This window comes from Chaetura pelagica, unplaced genomic scaffold (assembly GCF_000747805.2).
Source record: "Chaetura pelagica isolate M959 unplaced genomic scaffold, ChaPel_1.0 scaffold360, whole genome shotgun sequence".
Taxonomy (NCBI): domain Eukaryota; kingdom Metazoa; phylum Chordata; class Aves; order Apodiformes; family Apodidae; genus Chaetura; species Chaetura pelagica.
This window is the reverse complement of record NW_009951950.1, coordinates 1,491,977-1,508,081: the sequence shown is the minus strand read 5'-3', so window position 1 is coordinate 1,508,081 and position 16,105 is coordinate 1,491,977. Positions and strand designations below refer to the sequence as shown.

At 35.1% G+C, this 16,105-nt stretch overlaps 1 protein-coding gene across 5 annotated transcripts in view; it reads right to left on the bottom strand.

Annotated features, from left to right (window-relative positions):
- The window catches only part of KDM6A (lysine (K)-specific demethylase 6A), a 129,175-nt gene extending 115,586 nt beyond the window's left edge, over window positions 1–13,589 (bottom strand). For 3 of the 5 annotated variants that reach the window (XM_009997882.1, XM_009997866.1, XM_009997898.1), the window contains exons 1-2: window positions 13,484–13,588; window positions 2,289–2,338 (exon numbers count right to left, since the gene is read on the bottom strand). The gene's annotated coding sequence lies outside the window, so the exon portion shown is untranslated. Of the gene's footprint in view, window positions 1–2,288; window positions 2,339–13,483 lie in introns of all 5 variants that reach the window. The other 2 variants (XM_009997874.1, XM_009997890.1) reach the window with 1 other exon arrangement.
- Window positions 13,590–16,105: the final 2,516 nt, after the last annotated feature.

The window sequence follows — 16,105 nt, the reverse complement described above, 5'->3', positions numbered from 1 at the left end:
TTGTTGCTTTTTTTTCCAGTCACCTGTATTTCTCTGAACAAAAGTTAACTACAAAGCATAAAAGGGTGACCAAAAATACACCACCAACTTAATATTCTTGATTAAATTGTTTCTTAGAGACATAAGGTATTAAGGATAGCAAAAAAAACCAACCAACCAACCAACAAAAATCCTCTCAGTTGAGGGAAGAGTGGAATAACTTTCTGTAGATCAACCCTGGGCTGCTTCCCACTGCCAACTCCAAATCAGCTTCATCATCCATTAATAAGATAAAATATGATCCAACTGTGATTTTTATAAATTTAAATAAAAAGGTTTTTAACTAAAAAAAAAAAAAAATTGTTTCAGACTCTTTCAGGCTCTTCTTAATGCATATAAAAATTTTAAAAATTAAGAATATCTCCAATACTATTATGGAAAAAAAAACAAACTACACATTTGTAATGAAGCTCATAGCTGAGATCAAGTAGCATATTATCCTTCCCAGGTAAAACCAACCTGAAGAAAAATTAGTATTTGTAGGCATTTCTTTGTAGAAGTAAAACCACTCTTTTATCAGATTGAAACAGTGCTTGCAGCTGGAACAGTTTGAAATAATCTCTACATGATAAAAACTCTTGAGATCATAGAATTCCAGAATGGTTTGGGTTGGAAGGGACCTTAAAGATCATTCTGCATGGGCAGAGACACCTCCCACTAGACCAGGTTGCTCAGAGCCCCATCCAACCTGGCCTTGAACACTGCTAGGGAGGGGGCAGCCACAACCTCCCTGGGTAACCTGTGCCAGCATCTCACCATCCTCACAGGAAACAATTTCTTCCTAATACAGAATACCAGCACATTGCATACAAATAGAAAATGCTTTTACTAAGTCAAGCACACATCACACATTTTACTGCCATCCATGCTCTTGAAATGGAACTGCAACAAAATCAGGTTTTGCATTTATTTAAATTGCAGGTAATACTTTGATCCATGCTCAAATACCCTACACCAATGGAAACACATGTAACCATTGACATTTCATACTCTCTGAAAATGCAAGGACCAGAATTTGCTAACCAACCGTCACTTCCAAATGATAAACATTAGGGAAAAAAACCCAAAAAAACAGGAAAAACAATTCAAGTCACAAACTATTCTGAAATGGGAAGAATAAAACAGAAATTATTACAAAAGATATTTAATTAATTGTTTGATTTCAACACCCATTTACAGCAATCCTTAAACTACCTCTCCCAGTGCATGTAAGTAGTAAGGACAGATTAATGCTTTTACAGTTGCCATTTTTAAACTACAGGGGTTATTTCTAAAAAAAGTACTTGAACTCCAAATTGGGTTGGTACAAAAATGGCACTCGTACAACATGTGAAGCAGAGCCTTTACAAGACAATATGAAAAATTTTCTTAGGACTCATCAATCGGACCTGTCCTTGCACGTGCCAGAAAACATTTATTTCAGTTCATTCATCTACCCTTTATTTAGCCTGCCCTCCTTCCTTTCCACCATCCCCCAAATAGAACTTGTCACAGGATTTTTCAGAACACTCTTACAGTCCTTGTAAAATGCAAAGAAGACAGAAAATGATGTTTCTCTAATGCTGGTTTATACATGGTGCTGATGTCTTTACAGAGTGAGCCCTCCATGTTTGAAATATGCACTTAAACACACTATTAAGAAAAACAGCTGCTTAAGACCACACAAATATCTACTGTCTCAATCACAAGCTTCTTATTATTTCATACAATACAACAATGCAAACTACTTTTGACAAAATTACTCTGAGAAATGTTTATATTTTATTAATTTGAAGTCATTATACCTCTACATGGACTTACAGGTAAGACATCTAAACTGACAGGATTTTTTCCTGTCTTGCATAAGAATGTTATCTTTTAAGGGACTTGAAAAATTTTGTATCGCTGGAAATAAAAAGCAACAACATACAAGTCCAATGCCTGCGCAGATTTCAAGAGGTTATGATTCCCTCAATACTCACATGTATCCATCTATGCTGAAGGACACTAGTAAAAGAATCTAAAATTTAGCAGGTTAATTAATCTGCCATTTCAACAAGTGTTGGCAAGATTTATTTCCACTTAGATTTATAACAAATTGTACATGTAGGTGAGTATTTCCATTAAGACCAAATTAATATGCCAAAAAGTAACTGCAGGTAGATACTCCAAACTTATATTGAACTTAAACTACTTTAGAAATTTGATAATTTACAATAATACTTTAAAAAAGCAGCCAACAAATAAACAAAAAACTACCATATACAGACCTTCCAGTAGTCAGATTGTAAACTGTAGTACCTCTGGTATGCAGATAATGCTGGAGGAAAGAAAAATTAATGTTAAATTTATTTTATTGCATTTCCTTTGAAGAAAAAGATAGAAAACCATAAGAGTCAGAATACACAACATTAGTATGATAAATGGTTTAATAAAAGTAACACTGCCCCAATAAGTACACTGTTGTGGGTAATCCATTAATTAAGATTATAATTTTGGTTTATGAAATGTCAACCCAAAAGTATATTTATTTTTAATCTTACAAATGTAAATCAAGTAATATTTTAAAGGAAACATATAACAATATAAATAACTTGACTTTTTAAAAAAATTTTTATCCTGGACAAAGCTGTTCTAAGATTTAAAAATTTAATCATGTAGCTCATTCACCATGCTCCCTTATGTCCTATAATTTTTGAAGAACTGGTGTGGAGGCACATAGAAAGAGAAATCAATTTCACATGCCCTTTCATTCAGCAACTACAGAAACAATAGCAAGCAAAAAAAAGCTTACATTTTATTCAACATCTAATAGCAAGACTAACCTGGAAGACAGTGTTAAGAACAGCACTATTCAGTAGAATATTAGCTCTACTTAGCAAAGAATTTCTCAAATCACCATGCCTGCATCCCTCTTCCCAACTGAAAATTCTGGGTGATTCATCATGCCTTTCTGCTAACAGGCCACATCTGACTGGAATGCAAACAGGCTTTATACTCTTATAAGAATATCGCACTAGAGACCATCAAAAAATTAAGAACTTTAAATTACAATTCACTGCAGTAACACCATAATTCTGATTTTTCAAGTGTTTGCTTCTTAAGAATAGTTTCTACACAGTATGTATTTTCCAAACAACACCAGAAGACAACCTCTGCTTTGAAAAACTAGAAACACTAAACAGATTTACATAGTAAGTACTTTATGTGCAGGTTCACTTCCTGCATGTACCATGCATAAAGGATGTCACTAAATTTTATGACCCTTCAATGCCTGCCTTACATATTAATTTCCATCACTTAACAATATCTCTTTAAGTGAAGTAAGAACAACATACACATAATGACAAGGCACAGAGTTTTCCCTTTTTAAGAATATACCTTTGCACTCTGCTGTCTATGGACACTCTCAACTTTATATTTTTAAATGCCTGATCCATGCTGAATCATGCTCATAAGGTGCCCCTCACCACTGGAACTGCTTGTGAAGCCAGCTTCTAATTTTGGTGCTCTAAACTGTGATTTATTTAGAAGCCCAGAGTAGAAAAAAAACAACTAGTACACTCATCAACCTTACACTAGCAACATGCAATATGTGAAATGTTTATATGCAACTTAAATGAATTAAATCACTGAAAAATTTAGTCAATCACGCTAAGTCTTTCAAAACTTGAGAATACAATTGCTCTCCTGCCCACCATCCTCCTCAAAACGATTGGTACAAACTGAAGGATATGAAAATAGTCTAACAATATCAGTTTAAGGATGTTAAGACTAAGCATATTTCAGTTACATGCTGTAATTATACTATAAAGGATGTTCACAGTAACACAAAATAACCTACCGCAAATACTCCTCTTAGATTCACCTTCTCCAAGGTATTACTGACTTTTTAGCAGAAAGGCTTAATTAGGTTTTGAATGTAGAAATTACTTTGTTTTACCAAACTGGAGAACACACATGCATGTTATGAAACCATTTTGTAATGCAACACACTTAAATGAAGGGAAATTTAGTCCTTTTTTTACTCAAGTAGTACCTAAAGGTTAAAGCATATTTTAAATCCTTAAGTCAACAGCACCATATTATGCAAGACTTAGGAAACTGAGAACTTCTTGTGATACATTATTTTTTAGAAAAGTAACTGTTGGAGTCAATTATACAGTGGATTTGAATAAAATAAAAAGAACATTAACTACAATGCTAAGAATGTATACCAGGAAAATAAAAGGGAGGGTATTTTCAGCTCAGCTGCTAAAATATACAGGTGTACCCACATGAGCATATCCAACAAACCATGGGTACATAAAATACATGTTTCCCCACAGCAGTTAAAATACTGCTAATAAGTTTATAAAACACCAACAGTTTAAAAACAAAGATAATTTTTTTTAAATCCCACAAACAAAAAAAAACACACACAAAACCAAACCCAACAAACAAAAAACAAACAAACAAAAACCACCAAAAAAATCCCAGAGAATCAACAGCTTTTCCTAAAAAGGAAAAAAAAAAAAAAGATACATTCCTTACAGAAGTATAACAAAGAAGTCTACAGCTCAAGCCTGTCTTCTTGCTCCTAACTCCAGCTACCCCAAGCATGCTCAGCCCTGCTCCCTAGCCAAGCAGAGACAATGCAACAGGGGTGAGCAGCACTGAAAAAAGGGACAGAAGACATCTGAACATGTTAACTCATTCCAACTCAATAAAGCCCTGTGTGAAGGGAAAGGAAGGACTGAGAGACACAGGAGAACAGCCTACACTAACATCACTGCTAGTAAATAAACTTCCCCAGAGAAATTCTAGTACCTCCACTTACTTTACTACAGGGAAAAGTTCTTATATTAAAGAGGGGAGACTTTGCTCAATGATATTCTACCAGTTCTCCTCTGAGTGCTGAATTTTGCAAATTACTTTCTTTTCTAACTCTTCCATTCTTCAATAAAGTTCAGTACCTTCCCATAGTAATAGCTGAAATGACTGCTTTAATGTTCCAGGCTCATGCTACAATTAAAAACAAGTACATTGAAAGCACAGACTGCTTAAGCACATTTCATGTTTACACGATAAGGAGGCCTTCATCTAAGGAAAGTCACATTACTCCTCCAGAGGAACAAATAAGACACTACAGTTCTGTTCTTAAGTGCCTGAAGTGTCCAATCCTACTCCTGGTTTCGTTAACCTCTTCTAGGCATCCAGTCTTTCTAGGGTAACAGTACTCTGCTTCTCCTCAACTTCTTGAAGATGAAATGCAAAATTCTCAGTGTTGTGATGAAAATGGATAATAATGAATCATGAAGGGAGTCCTTACACAGGAGCTAAACATCCTTTTCCTCCTCATGAAAGTTAGAGAACTAGAAACCATTACTGAAGCACAATTCCAGCATTTAATAAGTGCTCATCTTACAGTTAGTTACTTGTGAAAGTTTATTCCAGCCCTTTTACATACACATTAAGCATCTGCTCCACAAGCACCCAAGGTCTGCTGAAATGGATTGAGGGAACAAGCAGAAAAACAGGGATTCAAGGGAGCATTTTTTTGCCACACCCCACATGAAGCATCCCTAATCAAACAAACTCTTAAGATGAATCTCACATACAAGAGGACAGAAATCAAATTATGACAGAAAGATTTTAAAAAAAAACCTGAAACAACCTACTAGTTTTAAAGCAGTTGAACAGTAGAACATGAACCATAAATCTGAACACTACCATTCCTTCTATTCCCTGAGCAAGTCACTGGTGAGCAGACATTGATTCTGAGTTTTATGGTGTAGAAACAGTGTATCTCATTAAAAAATTGTATTATGGAACTACAAGCAAGGGAACTTCTTCCTCATAACTATAAGAAATTAGTGCAAACCCCTTCAATTAAAAACTTTAGTCTGGATTAAGAAGAAAAAAGAGCAGGTGAGTCAGCTGAGCAACAAAAATTCTACACAAGTGCCTATCTGAAACAGGCTATGCTTCATCAGTGCTATGATTCTAATTATGGAATTATATTCTCTGGTTTATTAAAAAGTGAATAGAAAGTGATTTGTGATACATATCACATTACTAGTATTCAAAAAACCAACCAAACAAAAACAAAACCCAATACTGTTTGTACCTTTACTTTTCATCCAAGACTGGTCATTGCAGGCCAAGACAATTTTTTACTTAAAAAACAATTCTGTGAACTGCTGCCCCTCTTTCAACATAGGGTCAACTCTCATTTTTATGGATGCAAGTGAATTACCCTGTTTCAGTTAAGGTACCCTTTTTTAAACATAACTAAATTAATGCTTTGAAATCACACCTAGGCATAGCAGAATTCTGCAGACAAACTTCTGATTAGAAATTAATTATTGAGCTTTTCCAATTTAAAAGTTTGCCACTGAAATTCTTAAACCTATGGAATTTTTGGAGGCCAAATATATATAGCAAGTTATTTTTTCAGCATCCAAAATACTCTTCAGCATCTAGAACATTCATCTTCAGACTCAGAAATAACAGGACTGAGTGTCAACAGTGGGACATTTCTTGCTTCACTCTCAACTCTATTAATAAACTGATCAAGTCAGCCACAGAAAACTCGCTTAAGAGCACAAAGATGAGAGACCACATCCAGACATCTAAAACTATATTGGACATCTGACTCAAGAACTCATTAAAAGGGTGCTCACAGTTACCTATCTCCATTCTTCTACCCAGTATTTCATTATTTATTGTATCAGCTTCCACTCTTCCTATTAATATCTCTCTCCAAAAGCTAGCAATTTACATTATTTGTCTAACAGGTAATACTTACTATATGACCCTTGGAAACCCTACAACCTACTGAGTGACAGACACAGCATTTATCATCCTACCCTGAGTGGGGGAAGGTTTGGCTATGTATGCCCCAAAGTTTTTCAGATCAAACACAATTCACTATACTGCTTGAGGAGATGAAAATAAAGTTTAGGTAAAATAACTTTGACAAGAAAACCACCATCTTTCCACCCAAAGAATTAAAACTACTGGACAGTAATCTCCTCAGCTCAGTCTCTGTCTTGTAACATTCTACCACTGACTGCAGAGCTGACTCTCAGCGACTTCAGTCACAGTCTACTGGTTTCCTCTTCTTACAGGTTTTTACAGTCACCCAGAACTACTCATTTTGCAGCATCTACAATTACTTCAGCACTGACAACCTTTATTAATTGCCCCCCAAGAGTGGGGGGCACTTACTATGACCAGGGTCAAAGGACATTTCAGAATCAGGACAGAAATGATACTGGGTTTCTTATCCATCCCTGTTTAAGACTCCTTGATTTCACAGAGAGAATACAAAACAGATTTACATAATTACCATGTATGTGGTTTCAATATGCTATTTTTTTTAGTCTACCTAATTTTATAAGAAAGCAGTGAAACTTTATAAACTACACAATTGTTTCAGTAATATGATAGACAACTTCTCTTCATATCCAGAGTCTAAAATACATAACCTTAACAACAAGTGAGATGAAAATGGGGAGCAAAATGTCTAGACTGAATGACAGCCACATACCTGCCATTTTTAGCACAACTAATAACAAATCACACAGTCACAAAATGATGGATTTATGATATGCTCTAGCAAACCTAATTTATGATACCTGAAAAATTTAAAAGGCCTTTGAAAGTGATGTAAACATGAAGAAGTTTTAGTGCTTGAGCAAGGAAAAAGTGAACTAGATACTGACACCATCTAGTGGCACCTTGCAAGGCTAAATATGACTAACACAGACTTTTGGATTGCTGAGCTTTAAAAAGTTATAAGCAAGAATTAATTTGATTATGTACCCCTGAATAGAGAACTTTAAAACAACTCAAAGCTCCATCATCTTCAGTGTAATTCAATACTTTCTTTCTTAAATAGAAATCTCTTTTCAGATGTCGTTTTTCAACAAGTACTAACATTTCCGAGTGCTTATCTGATGTGAAAATGAGTAGTAAGAAAATTAGCTGAAGAACTGCACAAGGGAAGCAAGGAAAGGGTACATGCATTGCTTTAAATATCACAATGCTTCCAGGAAAAATAAATGCTCATTAAATGCCCAGGAAACATATGCAGGTTACAATTTATTACATAGTGCAGGTTTTATCCACTGAACTGTTTTAACCCAGCAAGATGAACACTGCTGGGCCATAAAATTAAAGACATCAAAAGCTGAGGAAATTCAAAGAATGAGTCAATGACCAAAAAAATGTTGTGGGAGCCAGGGCAGGAAAAACACAACTCAGGTCTTTTGGTCCAAGACCTCAGGTAAGAGGCTATTCTCCATTTTCTCTAGAGATTTGTGCCGAAAGTACCAAAGAGATTATCAAAGAAGCCTAAAGCTTGCTTCTTTTTAACACAGAATTAAGGCAGATACACCAAGGCAACACCATTATACCTTTAAGAAAGAAAAATAACCAGGTAGCCCTCTAAGTAATTTTACTAACAACTAGACATAGTCATCTGGAAATATATGGCAACAAAGTGGTGAGAAGCTCACTGTCCCATGATCCTGTCAAACTATGAACTGCAGAGGAGACTTAGTACTGAATGTGTAAGACATACACAAGTTTGACAATGAGTTCAGTGTTACAGAAATCCTTTAGATAATTAAATCTTTTAAAGGCCTTAAAATATTAAGAATAACAGTGAAGGAACATAATGGCATCACAGGATGCTAAAAATATCCTTCAAAGAGCATATTCCACAAAAGTACTTTTAACAACTGTTTATTCAGAACAATGCCCAAAATGAAAATTTTCAGACTACCAGTCAGAAAAACATGGTCCAGCTATGTTCTAGTACAACTATCTTCTGTTGCTAACCCCTGCCCTCCCTCCCCCATTTATAAAGAACATTGTAAAGTAAGCCTAAGATAACATTCTTCTTTCTATAGGAAGTTCATGTAATCATTTCAACTGCCTGAAATTCAACTGCCCAAAATGTAAGAACAGCATCCTGAAGATTAAATAAACAGCTCTAAATAGAAGCAACCTAATTTCTGCCAACTATTAACAATTTAAAAAAATTACAATTACATTTTTAAGATGACTCCTACTACTCTGTATCTCAAAACACAGTGCATTGAAATGCTTCCTAGTGACAGTGCTTTCTGTCAAAGTCCTAGAAGACTAAGACATTAACCACTACAGAGAAATTCTCTACAGAGCTGGAATTATGAGCAGAAAGGAACACATGTACATGGTTGAATCTGTGAGTTGTTCTTACAACCAAACATTAGTACAAAGTGTTTAAATTTTGGTTTTAGGCTGTATCTTACTAAATCAGCACCTCAATAAACAATCTGAGGTGGGATTTTTTTTAAGTTTTATTTTAAATTTTATCCCTAAAATTTTTAAAAAACTAATTAACACTATGTTATAAATTACTTACAATATTTTTATATTAGTGCTTTTAAAAATGCACTCTCAAACAAAGTAATACTGAAACTCTCCTGCCATAGTACATAAAAAATATGATCATTACTTGAATACAGCAATAAAAATTATTTAAGTGCAGTATTTACTGTGCTTTAGTAACTGTGATGTAAATAATAATGTTTTTCCTAAATAATTAATTAATTGCATTAGCTACTTCTACTTCCAAGAATTTTGCTTATAGAAAAGAAATTCAAGGCAGCAAATGATAAAAGTATGTCTCCACTTGTGCAACTGTTAGCTGTACTCCAAGTCACAGGCTGAAATACAGCCAACATGTGTGACAGTTCTACAAAACAGATATAAAGACCTCTAAGGGAAACACAGATGATGCCAGAGTCCATGAGCTCACTTAACAGCATTCAACTGGAATGTAAAACTTAAAGACTACTACGCTCTGTACTCCTTATGGTACCAGAGTCATGGGGAAAAAAAATAAAATACAAAAATCCTCAACTACTGATGTAGCATCAGCTTCCTCCAAGACTAGAAGCACAATAATTCTGGTAAGATCCTGGCCCTCACAAGGAATGTAGTAGCTAAAAAAGTTCACAGCTATATACCATGAAGTCCTAGCTGGATTCACAAAGCTGCCAGCATCCAAAAGCCTCCATGACAACTCATCAACCTCCTCTGTGAAAACCTAAGGCTTCACATTCTGGGTCTATTGCATCACTTTTTTCTGCAGGGTTATTTTTCAGTTGGATCAGTTCCCCACACAGCTGCATGTTCAGCTGTGCCAGCACAATACAAAAAGCAGCAACAGGCAGATGGGGGCTGCCACTGAAGACACACCCACGGGACAACAGGTTTGGAAACCTCTTGACAGTTAAACAACTGAGCTCTTAAACAAGCTGCCTCTTTAAAAAAGGAAGACATCAAATTACAGTTAAGAAAATTCTACTAAGGAAAAAGAGCAAATGTTCTCATTTTGGGAAATCATTAAACCAAATTCCGACCAGTAATGATCAAGATCACAAAAGCTGGGCACATAAAACACCCTGAACATACTTGCTAAGCTGGATCAATGTGCCTTGGTTGTAAGTGCCTGAATACAAGTCAGTGGCTCACAGTATTCAAAATCTGCAAAAAGGCTGGTAACTTGCCTAGGATCTTCTCCTAACAGTAGCAGAGTACAATTAACAAGACAGCTCAGTTTCATGGCTGCAGAGCAAACCCTTTAGCTAACAATAGCAATTCAAACATACTGCATTTTGGGAAAACTACAAGCTGCAGATGAGCTTTGGATATTTAAAGGCTAGGAAAAAACACCGTGATATGCCAGTCTAACCTCAGATATAAAAAAACCCCAAACTATCACTTTTGCCTTATTAAAGAAAGACATACCTTTCAACATTATAACAAAGGTATGCATATTTATTAAAGATATTTGATTAAATAAATAGGCTTTGAAGAAAAAAAAAGTTGTGCCACATTAGTCATGCTGCTATCCTGTGGTATTTTATTAATTTCATCCACTTTATTAAACACATCTAACTTCTCCACAACTTCATCCAAGACTAACTTCAGACTAGACAGATTTAGAGTTCTGAAAATCATCCTGCTTCAGCACTCCACATTTCCAGAACTTCAGGACTTAAAAACTGGATACATTAGCTGAGATCAAAAACATTTAAGAGCTCCCTTTACTTTTCAGTTCCCAAGCATTTAAAATTTAACCATAATTGTCATTAGAATGTATGATAATTTTAAGTAACAATTTTCAGAATTAATAACATTTATTTTTACTTTTAAATTATTATGCAATGCAACAGCATTCTACTTCTTTCAAGTAACAGTAGTAAAATTATTACAGAACACATGCCTTTCTGCATTGTGCATAATACTTTCACAGTCTTTAGTACTGCAGTTCAACAACTGTTGTGAACAAGAACGTGTCCCTCACTTAATAAAAAAAAAACAACCCTTCAACTTCCTTTTCCTGTCAATTAAAAATCCTCCAGTTTTATTTCCACTACTACCCCATTTCTTTGAAAATACAGATACACCTTTTTTTTTTTTTAAATGCTTCATTATTAATAAAGTTTTTCCACTTCTTGAGACTTCTTTCATGACTGAGATGTGATTTTAAACAGGCAACTAAGAAAATTCTAAGTATTTTAATTCAGATTTTTAATGCCTAAACATTTCTTCCCACACAGTTCTGCTCATGCTTGTCGACAGTTCTGGAGAGCTGGAATTTTCAGCCATCATTTGTATTTTTTTATGCTTGCTCTTAAAACCATATACACAGAACAAAGCTGACTCTTTATCAGTGAACCTCAGCTCTAACCCATAGCAATGTCCAGTCCTATCACTGTTCACTGTTACCATCTCAATAGGAGAGTTGAGACAGTCCAGCCCACAGTCCTGCACTATCTTTGCTATGTAAAATACATCCAATAAGCTATACTGTACTCATATCAGACCAATTTCTATTAGGCTATTCGGAAACAACAGTGTTAAGTTGTCTGCAGAGGGGGTGTTCGAATTTTCTTTAAAAAAAATCAAATAAAATTGTAGCATAAGATCATTCTTCAGGAAATTCTACAGCCAGAATATTGTCATGTTCCTTTAGATTTTCCCTTGTCTCTCAAATTGGAAACACCTATGGTTACATGACATCTGTTGGATGGGATGTAGGTACAAGTTGTGCATACTAAGGTCACTAAGCTCCCCATATACTCAACAGAGACAGATGCCTTGATCACTCAAAGCCTTCAGAATTTACTCACTGAATTTAGGCAACTGCAAAGTCCTCTGTAGCAGTATCAAATCTAAACATTTGTCACCTAAAAAATGAAAGTGAGCTAGGCTTCCAGGAACCCTAATTCACATTGTTCTACGTTAGACACAGCGAACAAATGGACACATATACACATTATTACGAAATGGTTCACAGCTAGCCTGAATCACTAAGCAGTGATTTTGAATTACTATCAGTTATAATTTATTTTCCTATTTCTACATCCCAAGGTAATTGTAAAGCAGTAATGCTGTGTGTTTGAAAAAGAGGTGAAGTCGGAATAAACATTTTCGTGGTGAAGGTGCTGTTTGTTTCGTTATATTGAGGCAAACAGTACTGAATTAATATTAAAACTAAAAAGCAGTAACAATGAAAAAAAGACATCCCATGAAAAAATTACACATTCTGACCTGTTCTAATTAGCTAGGTAGAGCAAGATCACCGCTGTCTCCCACAATCACTGGCAGGGAGGCAGCTATCAGACTCTAGACTTGACACCCAGTGTGACATGAAGTGGAAACAGGACAAGCCAAAGATCTAGCCCTATGTCATGGTCAGGAACACAGCAAGGAATCAACACTACCAAAAAAGCACTCTACCAACCCACAACAAACAAAGCACAAGTATATAAAAGGTTCTATGTTCACTGGCTGCAATGATGTCAAAAAACATTTAAGCCATCATGAAGCAGTGACCTAACCCCTCCCCAGCAACTCACATCCATTCCCCCAAAACCTCTATATGCATTCTTCTACTCAGTATTTAAAACAGAATTCGAAAGACACTTTAAGTGCATATCTCTGCTTTTGAATTAACACTTTCAGCCTAGCCTTACCTGTTGAGATTGGACACACATGAGAGCACTACAACAGGCTCTTGTCCTATGCACCTGTGTCTCCCATCTCTCACAAGAAACCTCTAGAGGCTTGGGTTCCACTCTTTGTACAAATGTAATGATGAACCAGAAGACTGGAGTAGGCAGTGTGGTACTACTCTATAAACTAAATACATCTGGTATTAATACCGGAACCAATAGTGTTTTGGTTTGGGCTTTTTTGTTTTGTTTTAATTGAAAAACAAGGAGAATGAGAAGTTAAAATACAACTGTTTTCATGAAGACATCAGCCTTGTGGTTTAGTGGGGTTTTTTTACAGGATTTGAAATATAGCACAAACCAAGAGAACCATGAGTTACCCAAATGTTTTTCATTCTATTGTGTCACCTACACCAAATTACAATCCCCCAACGACATTTATCAGAAATAGTGAAAAACCTTACCTTTTGGATAATCTTCCAATAAGAGGTTGAAGTGACCTAACTGACAAAAGAAATCAGACTCGACCTTTCCTTCAGCTTTCAAAATTAGCGATTCATAGCAGCGAACAGCCTGGGAAAAAGAAATACAGGGTTTTCAAAATTCTGTATTTAACTAAAGCAAGCAATACATTTTCTGTGCACTTTTTGAGAAATAACAAAGATTCTTATTACTCTGAAAGACAAGAAGTCTTCCAACACTCTCAACTGTAGTTAGCACTACTTTTCGAAGAAGAAATGTAATGTTTGACATGGAACAGATTTGGCAGCTCACTGATTCTAATGCAAATTGACAGCAAATGAACAAAAGTTTTCTTTGGTTTATCTGTGGACTCCAGAAACATTTGATTTCCCAAACACAGAACAAACCTCTAACATACATGACAATTTTTAACTTAAAAGAAAATAAAAATAAATTGAATGCAAAAAGATTAATTTTATTTATTCCTTCTAATCTGCAAGAAACCTCTATGATTTTATTTTCATTCTGTGTTTGTTTTCTAAAGGATTCATTGTACCAGTTGTTTCAGTACTTTTTGCTAAACTGAAGAATATACTACCTAAACATGCTTGCTTAGGCAATTTATTTACTTTAGCATATTTTTCTCAACATCTGATTCTTTTCACATACCTCTATCATGCCATAAAAATGCAGTTCACTACCTTCTACTTACTACACAGATACCGAAGACCAAGTAAAGATCAAGTTAGAAACAATCCTATTAGAAAAGACTTTTACTTTGACAGAAGTTGCCCTAGAAGTTTTTAAGCAGCACACACAACCAAGGTATGTTCTGTGCTGCAAACACATATTTTTAGCAAACTGAACTGATACCTTCTATTCACCGTAACGAGCATGGTCTTGATCCTTGTTGTATTTTTACCTCATGACCCTAATCACACTTTGGAAAGGTATTAATAAATGAATGAACCTGTTTCCCTGTTTTTGAACTTCCAGTTTCATGGTTTTTAACATACTAGCCATTAAAATGAAGTAGCTGAATAAACTTAAATGGGAAGGAAGGTCCTTTGCACCAGCAGGAGACAACCACTCTCTAAAGCTTGACAGACTTCCAACAAATTCTAATTCCATCTGGTTAACCCTTAAGTTTTACCAACTCATGGTTTGACAGTGTTTCCCATTTGGTCGCAAATAGGAACTTCCTGATTTTAATATATTCCAGTAATCAGATCTTTAATACTTTGACTGAAGTGTCAAGGTTTTTTAAGTCATTTTATTAAAACTGAAAACTCAAAAGGGGAAAAAAGATCTGTCTACCCTGCAATACTTAAGTCCAAATACTAAATCAGTACTCTTGCTCGTATTTGTGATTTACTTCTGTGTACACTTGTATTAATCATCAAAATGATAAATGCCAACAATAAAATTAGGAAAAGTGCAGAAACAGTTAAAAAAAAGACCTGTGAAGAATCTAAATTACTGATCAAATCTGTATATTAATTTGCCATTTTTACCTTGCTATGCTAGTTTTAAAATTATTTTCTTAAGTGGTGAGCCATAGTAAGAAAGGCCTTGCAGTACTCAAAAGACAGAGAGCCTTCTACATGACCAGATGAGCGGTTCTCAGTTTGTAACCCAAACTTAAGATGTATTGCATCAGCTTCCATCTACTTCCAAGTTCAGAACACTCTTATTTTATGGCTGTTTTCAGAAATACAATTTTAATGGGTAAAAATAAAGCTATGCTTCTGCAAACCTTCTACAATATAACAAACAACCATATTAAATCTATTAGATGTATGTATGGTTTTAAAATTATTTAATAAAATCACTTAAATTATGTATTTCAAACTGTATCTATTTGGCCACATTCAGAAGACACTCAACTGAGATGAGTATTTGTCTCTACATCAAATAATTGCCGTAGAATTGTTAATTCATTCTCTGAGGTTTTGCCTTAGCAAACTGTACTAGAAGGACTGGAATTCTGTCAACAGTTAATCTAAGCTACTACTCTTAATTTTATTCCCACCACTGTGAATACTTCTTGGAGTTAGCCAACTCTCAATCTAAAGAATATGATCCCTGGAAGCAGAAGCAAAGCACACAAGTCCAAGCAAGTTTCTTATAATTACTACATACGTGTGAACTAATTTGCCACATTCAAGTTCATCTGTTAAACCTATTCCAATCTGCAAATGTTTTCATGCAGAATGTTTGGTTTCATGCCTTGCTTCCTCTCCCCACTTTTTGGTCTCATCTCTGGATTTGTACAAATTGTAACACAATTATTGCTGGTGCCCCTAAAAATACTGTCACAGATTAATTTGCAGATAGGTTTTTCCATTTTCTGATGATACGCAATACCAGCTGCAGCTACTGAAGAGAACATTCACACAATGACATTTTCTTAAATTAGTATTTTGCCTTTTACAATTCAGTCACTATTCAGAGCATATACAAATTGCTACCACAGCAGGTAACTTACAGAAACTGTTTGACAGGAGGTTAGCGTAGTTCATTTATTTAATTAGATAGCTACAGGCATTTAAAGGGAACTTGATTTTAAGAACAAATCTACCAGGATTTTTCTATACAGGATGTATCTGAAGCACTACATATAG